The 16,757-nt window shown below is 46.9% G+C and overlaps 1 pseudogene across 1 annotated transcript in view; it reads right to left on the reverse strand.

The window, feature by feature from the left end:
- The window catches only part of LOC309803952 (cytochrome P450 4F3-like), a 74,631-nt pseudogene that overhangs the window by 325 nt on the left and 57,549 nt on the right, over window positions 1–16,757 (reverse strand). Inside the window, exons 2-7 of the transcript in view lie at window positions 5,372–5,515; window positions 4,263–4,316; window positions 4,044–4,171; window positions 2,305–2,426; window positions 1,246–1,516; window positions 78–144 (exon numbers count right to left, since the gene is read on the reverse strand). The product of the transcript in view is annotated as a cytochrome P450 4F3-like (transcript). The remainder of the gene's footprint in view (window positions 1–77; window positions 145–1,245; window positions 1,517–2,304; window positions 2,427–4,043; window positions 4,172–4,262; window positions 4,317–5,371; window positions 5,516–16,757) is intronic.

Raw genomic sequence — 16,757 nt, forward strand, 5'->3', positions numbered from 1 at the left:
GGTCCAGGGTCCACACACCAAGTCCCTGGGATGAAGAGGCACATGTCCCCTCTGTAGTCCCACACTGGGACCCTCACCCTCAAACATGAAGGTATCAGCTTCAGCTCGGATATCGTCGTCTGACAATCCCTTCCCATCTTCATCCTGGAGAGAAAGCAAGATCCGCAGAATCACACTAGCTCTGAGGGCCCCTGAGCCTAGGCTGAGAAAATCTCTGAACCTCCATCATCCACCCAGAACCCCAAGCCCACCCTGAAATCCTAGACTTCCCTCTGTCACCAGAGGCCCCAGCCCGTAGGTCTCCTCCTTAATCTCCTCATCTCCTGTGTTTTCCCCGGTGAAAGCAATCAATGATCCATAAATATTTTCATGTTTCTTCATGATAAGGAATTTCTGAGAAAAAAGTTGCTGGCAACCTGGGTTATGGGATTATTGAATGGCAACTTGCCTTGGAAGCTAGAGATTGAGCATCGCCCCAAAGCCATTTGCTCACATGCTAGGATGGTAAATACAGAGATTCTTTATGTCCCCTGGAGATAAGGAATGGGTTATAAACCTATAGAACCTATAGACTTTGCCTTCTCACCAAAGAGGATTTGTTTAAGCTCCAGAACAATCTCTCTCTTCTCTTCTCTTTCTTTTCTCTTCTCCTCCCCTGCAGTCCCCTCTACTCTCCTCTTCTCTCCTCTCTTCTCTTCTCTTCCTTTCTCTACTCTCTCCATATCTCTATCCCTATCCCTATTATCCATACAGAAGAATGGGCAGATACATCAGCTGACCTGTATAAGTTCCAAATTTCAATATCTGGAGGTAATTCTCCTGTGACGCAACCATGGCTGCATGGACAGGTAAAAGCAGCATGGAGCCCTCAAAAGAATTTGGGAATGGGGGGAAAGAGCTAAATTCTACTCTGGCTACTGTTACTGCTGTGAGAAATAAATGCTCTGCTCTGATCCAGGGTTCTGTATGTATACAACAACAACAACACACACACACACACACACACACACACACGTAGACTAACTTATTAGCTTGTAAGTAGAGTAAAATCTCAGGCCTTCAAGTTTCAGACTCAGCAGTCCCCTGCAGGGGGATTCCACACACTCATCTCTAAAGCTTATCCCCGACCCATCCCTCCCTCAAGCATCTCACATGGCTCCCCGGTACCCTCTGCATCCCATCCAAGTTCTTTGATCAAATCGAGGTCCATTCTAATACTTCTACTCGGATCTCAGAGGAGCCCACCTTGGTCAGCAGGAGCACATCAATGAAGTCCAAGGTCTTGGTCTTAGCCTTGGCCTTGAGGAAGTCATCAATGCCCTGACTGGGGAGGGTACGCCGCCGCTCCTGGATAACAGCATCTGTGAAGTCGTGAACCAGGCGGCAGGCCCTGCGGAAGCACCGCCCGTCGGGGGTGAGGTAGTACAGGAGGTCTATGTGCAGGCAGATCTGCTGGTGTCTCTTTGCCACTAGGGCACTGAGCTCCAAGATGGCAGCAATATATTCACTGGGCTTCCTGCAGGATGAGAGCATGAAGGGAGCCAACAATATAAAACACCTGAAGGCCAGAAGCCGGGAGCTACCTCCCTCTAGGAAACTGAAGCTCCAAGAACAGATGGCCCACAGATACAGTGTGGGGAGAAGTCAGGACATGAGTCTCTCCAGACTCTTCTCTCCTACATCCCATCTCTGTGAGCTGCCTCCACATGCCCCAGGCACCCAGAGCACAGCTTAGATATCATGCTTCTCCCCTCTGTCTCTCACCCAGTATCTGCCCCTTCTCCTTCCCAAAACTGTCCACACAGCTCAGAACTTATCCTCTGCTAGCTGGTCAATGGCCCAGTCCCTTCTCTATTCTTCTTACATCCAATGTCAACACCATCCACTGTCTACATTATGGTCATTCTTCTCTTGAGTCAGATGTCCAAGCTTAGCTTTGACCACGACCCTCATCTGATCAAACACCTTCCATGGCTCCCTGGAAACCTCGGAATAAAGTTCATATCTTCTTTGTCTGGCTTCAGAATGTCCTTAAGATATAACCCTGCCCACTCCTCCAAACTTACTTCCAAGGTGTCTTCTCATGGTTGCACACACTTTGATCGTTCTAGGCTCCTGGCCTTTATCAAACAGTTCTACCTACCTGAAATGATCACTCCTCTTTCCCTTTCCCTGTCCTTCAATATCGAGCTTTGACCCACCTCCTCCAGGAAGGCCCTTCTGGTAGCCCTGGTCAGTCCTCCCTTCCCCATCTACTCCCTTGGGTGTATGGCTCATGTACCCAGGCCCTGGGCCAAGACTCACTCCTGGCAATTGCTGTCGAAACTGAAGACGCATTTCTGCAGACTGTCCAGGGTCATGAGGCTGATGTGTTCAAACATGTCCAGATGGGTGTGGCCCTCTGTGACCAGGTGCTGCCACTTGGCCTGGACAGAGAAGGGGACAGGGTTAGGACTGGGAATTGCCTCTTCTGAGCCCCTACCCAATCCCAACCACCTGATGGGCTCCCCCAGACCCTGCCTCTTGGCCCCAGGCAGCCATCCCAGGGGAAGACCAGGCTTGGGTCGGAGTAAAAGTTGTTACTGTTAGGACATGAAGTCCCCATGGCTCGGAGTTAGGAGAGTTTGGGTTTTTGATCTTGGCTCTTCCTTCTACACTCTGTGTATCCTTGGTAAAGTTAATGAATAAAGTAAGTGCACAACAAATGTTAGCTTTCATCATCATCATTTTTATAAATTAGGAAAATATCCCCTATATTGAGAGAGGTTGTCTTCCATGAGACCTGAGCACCCCTGCCCTTTAATGCTGGGTATGCCCCCCAAAATTGCAAGACTCCTATGTTCTTTACCTGGGCCATTTCTCAGAGTTGTATTTGTAGAAAACAACCTTGAGGAGTGAGGTTATGTTTCCCCCTGGACAAATATCAAGCTCGCTTCTAATAACTATAAAAGTCACAGAGTCCCTAAACCTATACTCCTCCCTGCTATAATACAGCATACTATATGACTGGCATCTGTAGAAGCCCACCTGTGTCATCCGCATGGGATTTGGTGACTTGGAGGAAGAATGCAAACCAACAAGAAGCACATGCTCTTTGTTGTGCTGAGGGTAATAAACTGTCCTTGGTTTCTGACCCAGGAGTCTCACGTCTTCTGGTCAAATCGATGAAACAGTAACAAGCTCACTTGCAACTCCCCAGTATGAAAAAAATCCCAACCTTCACAAAATCCTGACCTCCAGTACTTCACTTCCATATGTTTATATCCAAACCCTTTGCAATGTGATTTTTCAGCAGTTTCTATTAGGAGGTGGAGCCTATTTCACCATCCTTTGATTCTGAGCTGGCCTTGGACCTGCTTTGGCCAATACCTTGGTGAAAATGATAAGGTGATCACCCCAAACCTAGACCCCAAAGGGCATTGTAGCTTCCTGTCAGTCTGTTGGAACCCTGCTCCTGCCATGTAAACAAGCCTGAGATGTCTTTTGGAGGGAGAGAATTGCATGAAAGAATGTCCAGTTCTCCCAGCTGAGGCCATCCTAGAGCAACCTGCAGTCAGCCAAGCCGCAAACATGTGAGAGGACTGATTCCAGCCCAGCACATCTTCCTATCTGACCCACAGCTGATCACAGATACATGAGTGGCCCCATCCACATCCAGAAGAACTAGCCAACTGATTCACAGACTTCTCAATATTAAACCCTCATTTTTTTGAAGTGATATGTTACTCCAGATGACTACTACACAATATTCATCATCATCATAAACCGTGTCTCAAGATTCCAAGGCTTTTCGGAGGGAAACAGAAAATAACACACTCTGAGCACCTACTATGTGCCAGGAACATGGCTCCATTATGTTATCTTGATCACTCTGCCAAGCAGGGATCATATTATCCTCATTTTACAGCCGAGGAAACTGAGGCTCAGAAAGGAAGAACAATGGCCCCAAAGACACCTAGCACTGTGAGAATTCCAGACAAGAAATCTCTGAGTCCCCGTTGTCCACAAGACTCCAGCTGGGACCCTGAGTTCAAGATACTCACATGCATGATGTCTGCACTCTTGGTGAAAATCTTCATATAGGGCTTCAGGATGTTGAAGTGGAAGGCGGGTGTCAGCATGCGACGGTGCCTGTTCCACTTATCACCAGCACTCAGCAGGAGCCCATCCCCTAGCCGGAGCAGCCACGGGGAGTGGGCAAGGACAGCAACTTCCTCTGGGCTCCCAAGGTTATCCCCAATCCCGATCACTCAGTTACTCACCCAGCCAGGGCTTCAGAAAGTTATAGAAGACCACGTCCTTGGGTGTGATGGCAGATGACATGAATGAGGGCCATCAGAGGCCAGGGAGAGTGGGAACAGAGGGCCTTTTGGTGGGGGGTGGAGGTTCCCAGCCAGGAATCTGCATTTCCCCTCCAAGCCCAGCATAACAGGAATGGGGCCAAGAGCACAGGAAACTGGGAGGAGGGGGGAGGGGGGGAACAGGCCAGGCTGCGGCACAGAATACAGTACAGGTAGAGCCCATAGATACAACTCTATATGCTTAGACACACCCCAACATGATACAACATCCCCCAACATGCCTGGACATGGCTCCTACGTGGTCCAGCATGTTCTGAACACACAGGCATAGCCCAGCACTTTACAAAACATCTGTACGGAGACTTAGGACATCATATCTGCCCCAGCACTCTCACCTCTCCTGAACATCTGACAGGGCCCCATGTGTTAACATGTCCTGACAAGGTCCCGACATGCATGGCACAACCTGACATGACACAACAGCTCTGCCATGGACCTGAAGACAATCTGACGTGACATCAGTGTGCCCCAGGCAGGCTCCAGACAGGGTCCAAATACACTGATTTCACAGATGTGAACCAGGTGTGACCCAGATACACCCCAAGACCTGCATCAGACATGACTCACATAAGGTCTCAAGCATTTCTCAGAGTGACTCAAACCTCAGGTGTGGCCCAGACGTGACCAGCAGGAGAACCAGACAATCTCTGATGACATCTCGGAGAAGAACCAGACAGACCCTGACATGCCTCAAATATCCTTGGCCACAGCTGAGCCCCAGGCATGACTGAGACCATCTCTGAGCTCAGGTGTAAACATATACCCAGTGTCACGTGTTATAACATACACCAGCTGTAACCAGAATCCAGGTAGAAATATAAACGTGACCAGACATGGCCATGCAGCAGACATTGCACAGACATGACCGCAGGTCAGGCAGGTGGGAGTCCAGGTGAGAGAGAGGCAGTGGCATCTCTGTCATAGCCCTCTCTGCACCCTGGTCACCTGCCCACCTGGAGGCAACACAGAGACCATGGCAGTGGGCAAGCTGTGGCCAGGGAGGTGTCTACCTGGAGCAAAAAGCACAGGCTTGATGCAGATGGGGTGGAAGGTGTAGGTGACCACATGCCAGGGTCCAACCCACCAACGGCACACATCCCATAGGTGCTGGCCTGGCCCTGTATGTACAGGAGACCTTCCTCCAGGCTCTGAATCTGGACAGGAACAAAAAGGACCCAATTTATACTCTTCCAGGATGCCACACTGTGTGTGTGTGTGTGTGTGTGTGTGTGTGTGTGTGTGTGTGTGTGTTTACTTACCACTGGTATCCATTCATTTCCCAGGCCAGTTCATTCCCTGGAACCACTGCCTTGGGCAGTGGCCTTCCCCACCCGAGGGTATGACCCCCAGCTCCTTGACCCCCAGCTTGGCACCTTCTATCAAGAGCCGCTTATCCCATACAACTTCCTCTGCCCTCCTCCTGGGACACCTTTTTCCCTGGCTGGACCTCTGAACTAGGGGAGGCTGGGCTTAGCTGAGTTAGCCAATTCCCACAGCCTCTTTACCTCCTCCCCACCTGGCAGCTGTCCAAATAGATGGTGAGAGGAAGCAAGCTAGACTGTTATTGAGAGAGGACTCTAAACCAGCTCAGAGTCACAGTGTGAAAACTGGGTCCTCAGGGCTCAGCACCCCCCTTGTTAACAAGTTAGGGGGTGGGCAAAGGTGACTCCGGACGTGTTCACAGCCAGCCCTGCCCTTCCAAGGCCAGGGTACAGCAGGTAAAAGCATGAACATTCAGGTGCCAGGTGAGCAGGGCAAACATCTCCGGTGCTCATTTCCACATGTGGGCCAGGAGGACGTCATACACCACTTCTTGGCATAGAATCAGGAAAAGCTCAGGGGCTTCCCTGGTGGCGCAGTGGTTGAGAGTCCGCCTGCCGATGCAGGGGACACGGGTTCGTGCCCAGGTCCAGAAGGATCCCACGTGCCGCGGAGCGGCTGGGCCCGTGAGCCATGGCCGCTTAGCCTGCGCGTCCGGAGCCTGTGCTCCGCAACGGGAGAGGCCACGACAGTGAGAGGCCCGCGTACCCCCCAAAAAAAAAAAAAAAGAAAAGCTCAGAACCATGAAGCTTCTGGTCTCTGGCCTCGGGGGCACACAGCCTGGCAGGAGTTCAAGCCCTGCCTCCAAGCAACCGAAAGCCTGGATTGAGACATGACTGCTGGGAGCAGAAACAGAGAATCCAGCCTGGCTGGGGGTTACCTGCATCAGCTTCAGGGGATAAAGGGCCCAGTCGGAAGAGGGCACCTGGAGACACGAGGGGTAAGGCTGTGAGGGGCTGAGAGAACAGGGCCCACACAGGGAAGAGCAGAGCTGGGAGACCCTGAGTGGGCAACCTTACTGTGATTGTGGGCTGTCCCGACCCTCTCTGGGATCAGTCTTCCTATCTGGGAAATGGGGCCTCAGATGAAATCCTGAGAGGTGGACAGCAGAGGATTGCATGGAAAGATGGGAAGAATCAGGAGCCCCAAAAAAGATGGAGTGAAGGAAAAGGGCTGGCAACTAGTATCCTTGCTATTGTACGCCAGTACTCCACATAAAGTAAACCTAGTCTGTGCAGACAACTGTATGTAAAGAAGGCCTACTGTGTGCTGGGTACCTCAGAAAAACATGCCCCCAGTGTGTCAGAAACTCTACATAAATTGTGCCTACTATGTTCCAGGTATGCTACAGAAAGTGCATCTACTGTGTGCCAAGTACTCTGCATAAATCTTGTCTACTTTATGCCAGATGTTCTACATAAAGCACACTTACTAAGTGCCAGGAACTCTATGTAAAGCGTACCTACTATGTGCTGGGTACTCTGTAAAATGCACCTACTGTGTGCTGGTTTCTCTATGTAAAGTATGCCTACTCTGTGCCGGTGCCCTACATAAAACACACCTACTGTGTGTCAGGTACTCTACGTAAAGTAATCCTACTCTGTGAGAAGTAACTTTACATAAAGCATGCCTACTATATGCCAGGTCCTCTACATAAAGTGTAACCACTATACATTGGGAACTATACACAAATCCTGTCTCCTGTATCCCAGGTGTTCAACATAAATTATGCCTACTGAGTACCCAATGTACTACACAAAGAGCATCTACTATGACCTGGGTGCTACACGAAGCATTTCTACTGTGTGTCAGATATTGTACATAAAATACTCTGTGGGCCAGGTGCTCTACATAAAGTAATACACTGTGTGCCAGATGTTCTGCCAGCAAGATAATATATCACCCTCCCCTCAGTGCTCTGGGCCAGAACCCTGGGATCAGGCAGAGAGACGCAAGTGATAGCAAGAGGGAAGATACCTATTTAACAGAAGAGCAAACTGAGGCTCAAAGAGAACAAGCCTCTAATCTAAGTTGCAGAGCTGGAAGGTACCCAGGTCTGTCATATAAGTCTTTTCCCTCTGCCAAGCTGCTCCACTCCCAACCATAAGGGAAAATGCCCTATTGATCCAGGGACATTTATAATGGTGGAATCTCAGGCAATATGGTGACCCAGTGGGGAGATTCCTTGAGGTCCTTGTATCATCACATAGATCGTCTTCCCACATCCAGGATGCACCACCCAATGGATCGAGAGCTCCCCTCCCGGCCCTCTCTGGATCCTGTCCAGACCTGCCCTGTGGGGTGGTCTCAGATGACAGAGGACTTGAAGGATGCGGCTCCTGGCAGAGCTACTGAGCAGGAGAATGGGGGAAGGACAGTCTTCCTGACACTGGTAGGATGCTGGGGCGACCCTGAAACTCCTTCCACCTCGACACTGGCTGGGGGATTCAGGTGGAGGATCCTAAAGTCCTCAGTGGGGTGGGGTGCACCCTCCCCCCAGAATCTCGTCCCCCTTCGCAGGGGTAGACTTTGCCTCCTGGCAGGTCCCTTCACATCAGGGTCAGGCAGGCAAGGCCAGAATATAATAAATCAGGCAGAGTCCTGGGTCACAGAGGAGAAAGGGCCCCAGTGCCCAGATGGGTTCAGCTCACTTCAGACCTACTGTGTGCCAGGAACAGGCAGGCAGGCAGCCTAGAGCAGGAACAGCAACCACCACACCCGCATTTGCCAACATAAGTCACTAAGCTGTTTTAAGTCTTTAAAGTATATGAACTTTTTGTTTTTCATTTACAGATGAGAAACTGAGACTGAAAACTACACGAGTGAATCACCCAAAGTCACACAGGTGATGGAAACAGGCTGTGCCCCAGACTTCACATTGGGTACCCTGAACCATGAAGCTCTCCTTTCATATCTGTAAATGGGCATTTCATTAGCACCACCTCCCAAGATGGTGGGAATCATTAAAAGAGGCAGTGCATGTAGAACACACAGGACAGAGGAAGGGCTCAGTAAATGCAGGTCATTGTTATTATTGTTGCTGTTGTCGTTGTTGATGTAATCATCCAACAGCCCTGCAAGATCAATTTCATGAGCCCATTTTTACAGAAGAACAGCCGGAGATTCAGAGAGGTGAAGCACCTTGCTCCAGCCTCCCAACAAATTACGTAAATATGACAGTGCAGGTGACAGCAAAGCCTGGCACATAGTACATGCTCATTAAATATCTGGGGAAGAGAGAAAGGTTAGCAGCAGGGGGTTTTGAGGTTCTGGCGCTAAAATTGTGGTCCTCAAACCTCCACCATCCTACCATCTGTATCACCTGACAGTTTGCAGTAAATGCAGAATCTCACATCCTCACCCAAAATACTGACTCAGAATTGCATCTAAACAGATCTGCAGGGGAACTGTGTGCACTTCTTCAAGTTTTACGGAGTGTTGTTTTAAGACTCCTGAGTCTGGATTCTGCAAAGGAGGCAGGGAGCACAATGCCTTCACCCCTCTAATTCTCAGAGGGTTTTTTCGGTTATAAAATAAAGAGAAAAATCTATACCTTCCAGAGCTGTTCATACAACCATGATTACTGATCATTTATTATGTACTGGACACTCTTTTAGACACTAGGAATGCAGTAGTGAGCACTGCAGACCTCTTCCTGCTGTCAAGGGGCTTACGTCTTGTGAGGAGATGGGTGGTGACTGATAAATAATCAATGACTTGTCAGACAGCAGTGAGTTATGCGCCTGGAGAACATCCTACCTTAGTCCAGGGGTCAGGGTGGGCAGAGACCTGAATGAGGAGGGAGAGTCTCTAAGAGCAGACACTGGGTGGAACACCCAGGCTACACAGAAAGACAAGTGGTTTTTGTTCCTTTGACACTCGGACTAACATGTGAGATCATGCAATTGCTCCCTGGAAAGGCCAAAGTGGCCAGCAAATTCTGGCCCCATATGCAGAACAATGGTTACAAGACTGCATTCGGCCTTGTGAGGTCTGCAAGACAATGGACCCTGAAAAACTGCTTTCTTGCACGTAGCTTACATAGGAATATGGGGGAAAGGTGAAAGAAACTGGGGGAAAGGTGACATACTGAAACCTGAGATGAGTCACCATAAATTTGTATATGTTGCCACCCTTCTGCCCATTTACATAGCTCTATGACAGTCCCAGTTGGGCCATATAGGGTCAAAAACTCCCCCACCCGATATGTAGGAGGAGTTAATGATGAAAGCTTGATGTCTACTCAAAAAATGAGGAAGAAGGTGGTCTTCTCCCCCTCCCCACTTTTCTTTCATTTATAAAAATAAAGCCTACTTAGTTGTCGGGACAGAGCCCTCCTGCCTTCCCGCTTGTATCTCTCACAATCGTCCTATTCTAATAAACTCAGTCCTTACATGCTACTTTGCCTCTCACTGAATTCTTTCTGCACCGAGACAAAAGAACCTATGTTTCAGTAAGTCCTGAGACAAGGTGTGTGGTTTCAGTAGAAGGGGATAGGGAACCAGCACTGGAGGCAGGAAACCATAGGTGGGGACCTTCTGTTCATCATTGGGGATGTTCTAGAGCATCCCCAAAGGTTTTTCATCAAACAAGGAACATCTCAGATGACAAATCACACAAGCCTGCCTTATAGAATGTCCCCCAGCCAGTGTTGGAAGGAGGGGAGCCACTCACCCCCTGCCCCTTCTCCAGGGGTCCTGCCACCCCAATCCAGAGTCAGGCAGTGGGCAAGCCTGTGCCAGGCCAGTGATGGTGGTCACTGTGAGTCACTAGCTTGGGCACAGCCCATCAACCCTTTAAACCTCACTCTTCACGTCTGTCAACTAGGCCTGATAAAACCTCACAGAGAGTTGCGAGTGTCCTATTAGACACAGGCAGAGACAGTAGGGAAAAGTATGTTTCAAAATAGTATATGCATAAAGTTTGCATTTATAAACAAAACTTACAAATGTTTGTATGTGTGCACATGTTTGTATATGCATTGAAAAAAATCCAGAAGAATCCACATATCATCATGGAATTGGAGGAAGTAGAATCAGAGTCTCTATAACTAAAACACAATTTAAGAAATAAGGATTTGGCACAGTTCAGGAACACATAGCTGACACACAAAACAGATGAGCAGTTATTTTGTGTCGTCATAAAGACATGCCTCCCAGGAATCCACGTGGGGTCTCTAGAACAAGCATGCAGGCTGCCTGCTGGCTGGAGTTTTACAGTTCCTTTCCTCAGCTGTTAGGAAGGAACAAGTTCTGGATTCAGCAGAACGAAGTTCAAATCCCAGCTCTGCCATTTCCTGGCTGTGTCACCTTGGGCAAGTCAATTGCCCTCTCTAAGCCTCATGTCCCCCTCTGTAAATGGAGAGGTGGATTTATACCTCCCAGGTAGTTCATTACTCAACAACAAACTGTGCTTGACCACCCAATCTGTACCAGGCACACTGCTGGGGCCCAAACACGAGATGAACAAGACGGACAAGGTCTCTGGATTGTGTGCTCATGTCTCATGGGGGAAGCCAATTGGAAATAAGCAAGTCAGATGGTGGCAGAAATGAAGGAAATGAACAGCATGAGACATGCTAGAAAGTGACCCAGGGGGCTGTTCTGGACAGGGCAATCAGGGAGGGCCTCCCTGAGGAGGTGGCCTTACTACCGAGTCCAAGCTCCTACTGCTTGATGCATGACAGGCTAATAAATCAAGAGAAGAGTTTTGGAGCAAGGAACGGTGACTTTATTCCGAAAGCCAGAAGACGAAGGAATTGGTGGACTAGTGTCCCAAAGAACCATTCTAACCAAGTTAGAATTCAGGCTTCTTTCATATTAAAAGGGGGGTTGGGGGTGTGACAGGTTGTTGCAGGCTTCTTGATGCCGGAATCCTTTGCTCTTGCAGCTGTCTACAGAGGTCCAGTCACAGTGTTCCTGTAAATCTCTAATAAAACAAATATTCTTTGTGCCACAACTTTTTCTCTCTATATGGATAAAAAGTTTTATACCTTTAAAAGTCAAGCCTGGGAGGCAGAGGATTGAGAATGGCTAGCATGTATATTTCAGGCTATAGGCAACATTCTTTTACAAAGGTGCAGAGCCAGCATGACTAAGCACAGGCAACAGAGTACAAAGGTTAGAGACAAAGGAATAGATCCAATGTGGAGTCAGGTTTGTTCTTCCCTGTTTTAATAGGAGTCTGGACACCTACCTGCAGCCCGAGTCAGAGAAGGAGATGATGTTTGGTCAACGGAAGGCACCTGCAGGCAATCGGAGGGGATTAGAGGACAGACATCCATCCTCTGCCAAAGGCCACTGCTGCTTTCAGCTTCACCTAATCCCTCTGGGTTCCAGGAACAGCTACTACCTGGCCTGGGGGTGGTGTCAGCTCTCAGCTGATGCTAGGCCCCAGGGGGCTATACCAGCCTTGATGGTTTCCCTTGGCCCATTGTCAACTGAAATAAAAAATGCACAATGTCAGAGCAGTGAGATTCAGTTTTATTCAGGGACATTACTGAGGACTGTCGCCCAGGAGACAGCCTCTCAGGTAGTTCTGAGGAACTGCTCCAAAGAGGTGAGGAAGGAGGTCAGCATATATGTGATTTTGGCTAAGGGGTATGTGCAATCCAATATACATCATGGTAGTCGTCATGAGGAACAGATTTTTTAGTTAATAATTTTAGTACTTTTCTAAGTATGGGAGGATGCAAGAATTTAGGCTCATAAAATTTTTCCTAAATATCTAAACTATCTAAAGGCCTGTTTTCCCAATGTGCAGAGTGCCTCATCCTGGTCTCTGTCCTGAATTAGCAACTGTAGTGGCTAATGATTTAATTCTTGTAGAACCAGATGGCAAGCAACATTCCTTATTTACAGAGCCAATACTTTGTAAATGGCTCCTACTTAAAGCCACTCTCATGTAGCCCATCTGAGGTCTCTGCCAGGACCCGACTATTACATTCCGCAAAGGGATGGGACACCTCAGCAATCCAGTTATGTGAGTGTCGATGTTTGTGTAGGCACAGAAAAAAAATTGAAAAATTATACCCAACACCTGGAATGGGAGGGCAGAGTAGGGGGAAGAATGATTCTGCTAAATGTCTACATTTACTCAACTATTTCCTTTTCTTAGATGAAGCCTGCAAAGCATTTTTCATTATAATTACTAATCTATGTAATTACAAATTATATATTTAAGATTTATTATTTATTCATTTTATTTATTTTTGGCTGCATCGGGTCTTAGCTGAGGCATGCGGGATCTTCGTTAAGGCTCATGGGCTCTTCGTTGCAGCACTCAGGCTTTTCTGTAGTTGTGGCACGCGGGTTCCAGAGCTTGTGGGCTCTGTAATTTGAGGCACACAGGCTCTCTAGTTGAGGCACGTGAGCTCAGTAGTTGTGGCGTACAGGCTTAGTTGCCCTGCAGCATGTGGGATCTTAGTTCCCTGACCAGGGATTGAACCCGCATCCCCTGCATTGTAAGGTGGATTATTTACCACTGGACCACCAAGGAGGTCCCACAAATTATATTTTTAAAAGAAAAAATGCTTAGTGTTATGCATAGAGCATGCTTGCTGCATGCTTAGTGCCATGCCTGGCATGCAGCAGGACTCAAAATATACGACCTGTGAGAAGCCAGAAGGCATCGTGGTTAAGAACAAGGACTCCAAGTACCAGGGTTCAAATCAGGACCAGCTGAGATATTTTAGCAGGTGTCTTTACCTTTATGTGCCTCCATTTTCTTGTCTGAAAATTGAGGGTTTTGAGAAGGTTGTTGTGAAAATCAAATGAATTGAAATGAGAAAAGTGCTAATGGCACTCCCTGGCTCAGGGTCAGCACCAAGCATGAATAATTGGCATTTTCTCTTATTTTGTGACAGAATGAGGACAGGGCACCAACCATGAGCCCTAAGTCCCCCTGACACAGACATCAGCTATCTTGCAGGCTAGGAACATCCCCTGTTCTTTCCCTCCTCCCTTAGCAAGGAAGAGGCTCCCAGGAGAGGAGTAAGCACTGGGCTTGGGGTAAGATGGCTCATGGTCAAACCTGGGCTTTGCCACTCTCCAGCTCTGTGACCTTGGGCAAGTGACTTGCCCTCTCTGTGCCTCACATTTCTTCTCAGCAAAAAGGGAATAATAACAGGCCTTTGGGGATTGCAGGAGCAAGTCTATGTGTGTGTCTTAGTTTGCATTCTCTGGAAGTAGACCCCAGTGCAAGGATTCAAGTGCAAATACTTTATTTGGAGGTGACCCTGAGGCAAGAATTCAACTGCAAGTTGTTTCTTGGGGAAGTAATCCCAGGAAATGCCAGTAGGGCACTGTGGAAGTGAGACTGGGAAGGGAAGGCAGCAGGTAAAGGGTACTTTAGCCAGAAAGCTCACACTGTGGCACCTGGGGCTCAGTCCCTCTGGGGGACAGCAGAGAACACACACCCACCAGTCCTTAGTCAGAGTTGCTTACAAGGGCATTACTTCTAGAGAATGTCCTGCCTGCACTGCACGGCTGAGGTCTGGGGACAGGGCCAGAGGCCTCCCACAGTAGTTGTTGCAAGGAACACAACAGTCGTGTTGTGCAGACAGTCACAGCGGTTCAGTGACTTCAAAACACATACACTCCCACCCTTAACAATATACATACACGCACACATGCACACAATTGCATATACACTGTGTGCACGTGGTCACACACAAGCACAATTACATGCACCCACATGTGTTTGCAGTTAGATACACACTCTTACACACATGTTCAGGCAAACACACATGTGTGCACTGCACACATACATGCATGTACCTGCACATACAATTACATGCATACACTCACATATACACATGCTCACATGTATGTGCACAGAGTCACACATACACGTACACACAATCACACACAGTCACATAGCCACACACACACATTGAACTAATGGAGACCGAATTTCTTAGAGCCTGTTGTTTCTGAATCTTCCAGCAGAAGGAGCCTCCAACACATTCAGGAGAGGAACAAACACCCCACAGCAGCCAGTGACTTTACCAGGCCTGGGGTGTGTATAGAGAATTAAACACACAGGTGCAGCAGCATCTGGGGCCCCACAGGCTCCATGCCTGCCCTCCTCCCTATCTCTCATTCATTCACTATCATGGCCCTTAGTGGAAAGTCAAAGCCCTTTTCTAGTGAAAGAGGAGACATTTGACACCCAAGTACGGATAACTCTTGAAGGGGTTAGCTCCATGGTGGGGGGAAAAAATCATGTATTAATTGATGGGAAAATGGGGTCAAGGGAAGGTTTTTTTTTTAAGATTGAGGTAATAAAAACATTATTTTTATTATCATGGAAATGATCCAATAGACTTCAGGATACATGGTCAACATACAAAAATTAATTCTATTTTTATATTCCAGAGGTCAGCAAACTATGGTCTATGGACAAAATCTGGCCTATGGCCTGTCTTTGTAAGATATGCAAGCAAAGAATTGTTCTATATTTTTAAAAGATTGTAAAATAGGGGGAGGAAGAGGAGAAGGAGTTCCTGAATATGGCTTGCAGCCAATAAAGTATTTATTATACGGGTCTTCACAGAAAAAATATGCCAACCCTGCTGTACCTTAGCAATAAACAATTGGGAAATGTTTTCAAATACCATTTTTCAAGTGTCATTCACCACAAAAAGTGGAATACTCAGGTATAAATCTAACAAAACATGTGCCTGATTTCTAGGATGAAAATTTCAAGACACTGATGAAAGAAATCCAACAAGACCCAAATTAGTGGAGAGATATACAATGTTCGTGGAGTGAAAAACTCAATATTGTTAAGATGTTAAGTGTCCTCAAATTGATCTACAAATTCAAGAAGTCACAATCCCAGGAGGACTTTTTGTAGAAATAGAGAAGCTGATCACAAAATTTACATGAAAATGCAAAGGACTTTAGAATAGCCAAAATTTTCTGAAAAGGAAAAATGTAGTTGAAGGATTTACAGGACCCCTTTCAAGACATACTATAAAACAACAGTAATCATGACAGTGCAATATTGGTCAAAGACTGGACATATAAATCATTCAAACAGAATAGAGTCCAAAAATTTTTTTTAAAAATCATGCAGGGCAAATCAATGCACAAAGGATAGCCTTCTCAATAAATGGTACTGGAAAAATTAGACACCCACATGCAAAATTAAAAAGTCAACACATACCTCACACCTTATACAAAATTTAACAGAACTAAATAATGTAAAATTGTAAAGTTTTTAGATGAAAAAATGTAAGAGAATCTTTGTAACCTTAGTTTAGACAAAGAGTTCTTATGTATAACACCATAAGCATAATCATAAAAAGAAAAAATTGATAAATTGCACTTTATAAACCTTTTAAAATTTTGCTCTGTGAAAGAAATATAAGATAAAGACCAGCCATACACTAGGAAAAAAGACTTGCAAATCGCATATCTGACAAAGGATTTGTATGTAAAATGCAACAGTGGAAGGTAAAAATCCAAGGGAAATTAATGGGCAAAAGATTTGAACAGGTGTTTTACCACAGTAGATATACATATGGCAAATAGGCCCATGAAAAAATGCTCAACATCATTAGTCATTAGGAAATGCAAACTAAAATCACAGTGATATATCACTGCCCACCCATAAGAATGGCTGGAGAACACTGACACCACCAGGTGCCAGTGACTATGGGCAGCAACCAGAACTCCCACACATTAACGATAGGAATTTTAAATGACACGGACACCTACGGAAAACAGTATGGAGGTTCCTCAAAAATTAAAAATAATACTGCCATATGATCCAGCAAAATTGAAATCAGGATCTCATAGAGATATCTGCACTCTCATCTTCATTGCAGCATTATTCACAATAGCCAAGATATGGAAACAACCTAACTCTCCATCAATGGATGAAGAAGATGTGGTGTACATACACAATGGAATACTATTCAGCCAGGAGAAAGAAGGAAAACCTGCTTGTTTGTGACAACATGGATGGACCTTGTGAGCATTATGCTAAGTGAAACAAGTTAGAGAAAGACAAATACAGGCAGAATTCCACGTCCAATCTGCATCTGCAGGTTCAACCAACCCCAGTTCA

The sequence above is a fragment of the Mesoplodon mirus genome (genome assembly GCF_964341445.2).
Source record: "Mesoplodon mirus genome assembly, chromosome: 5".
Lineage (NCBI taxonomy): Eukaryota > Metazoa > Chordata > Mammalia > Artiodactyla > Ziphiidae > Mesoplodon > Mesoplodon mirus.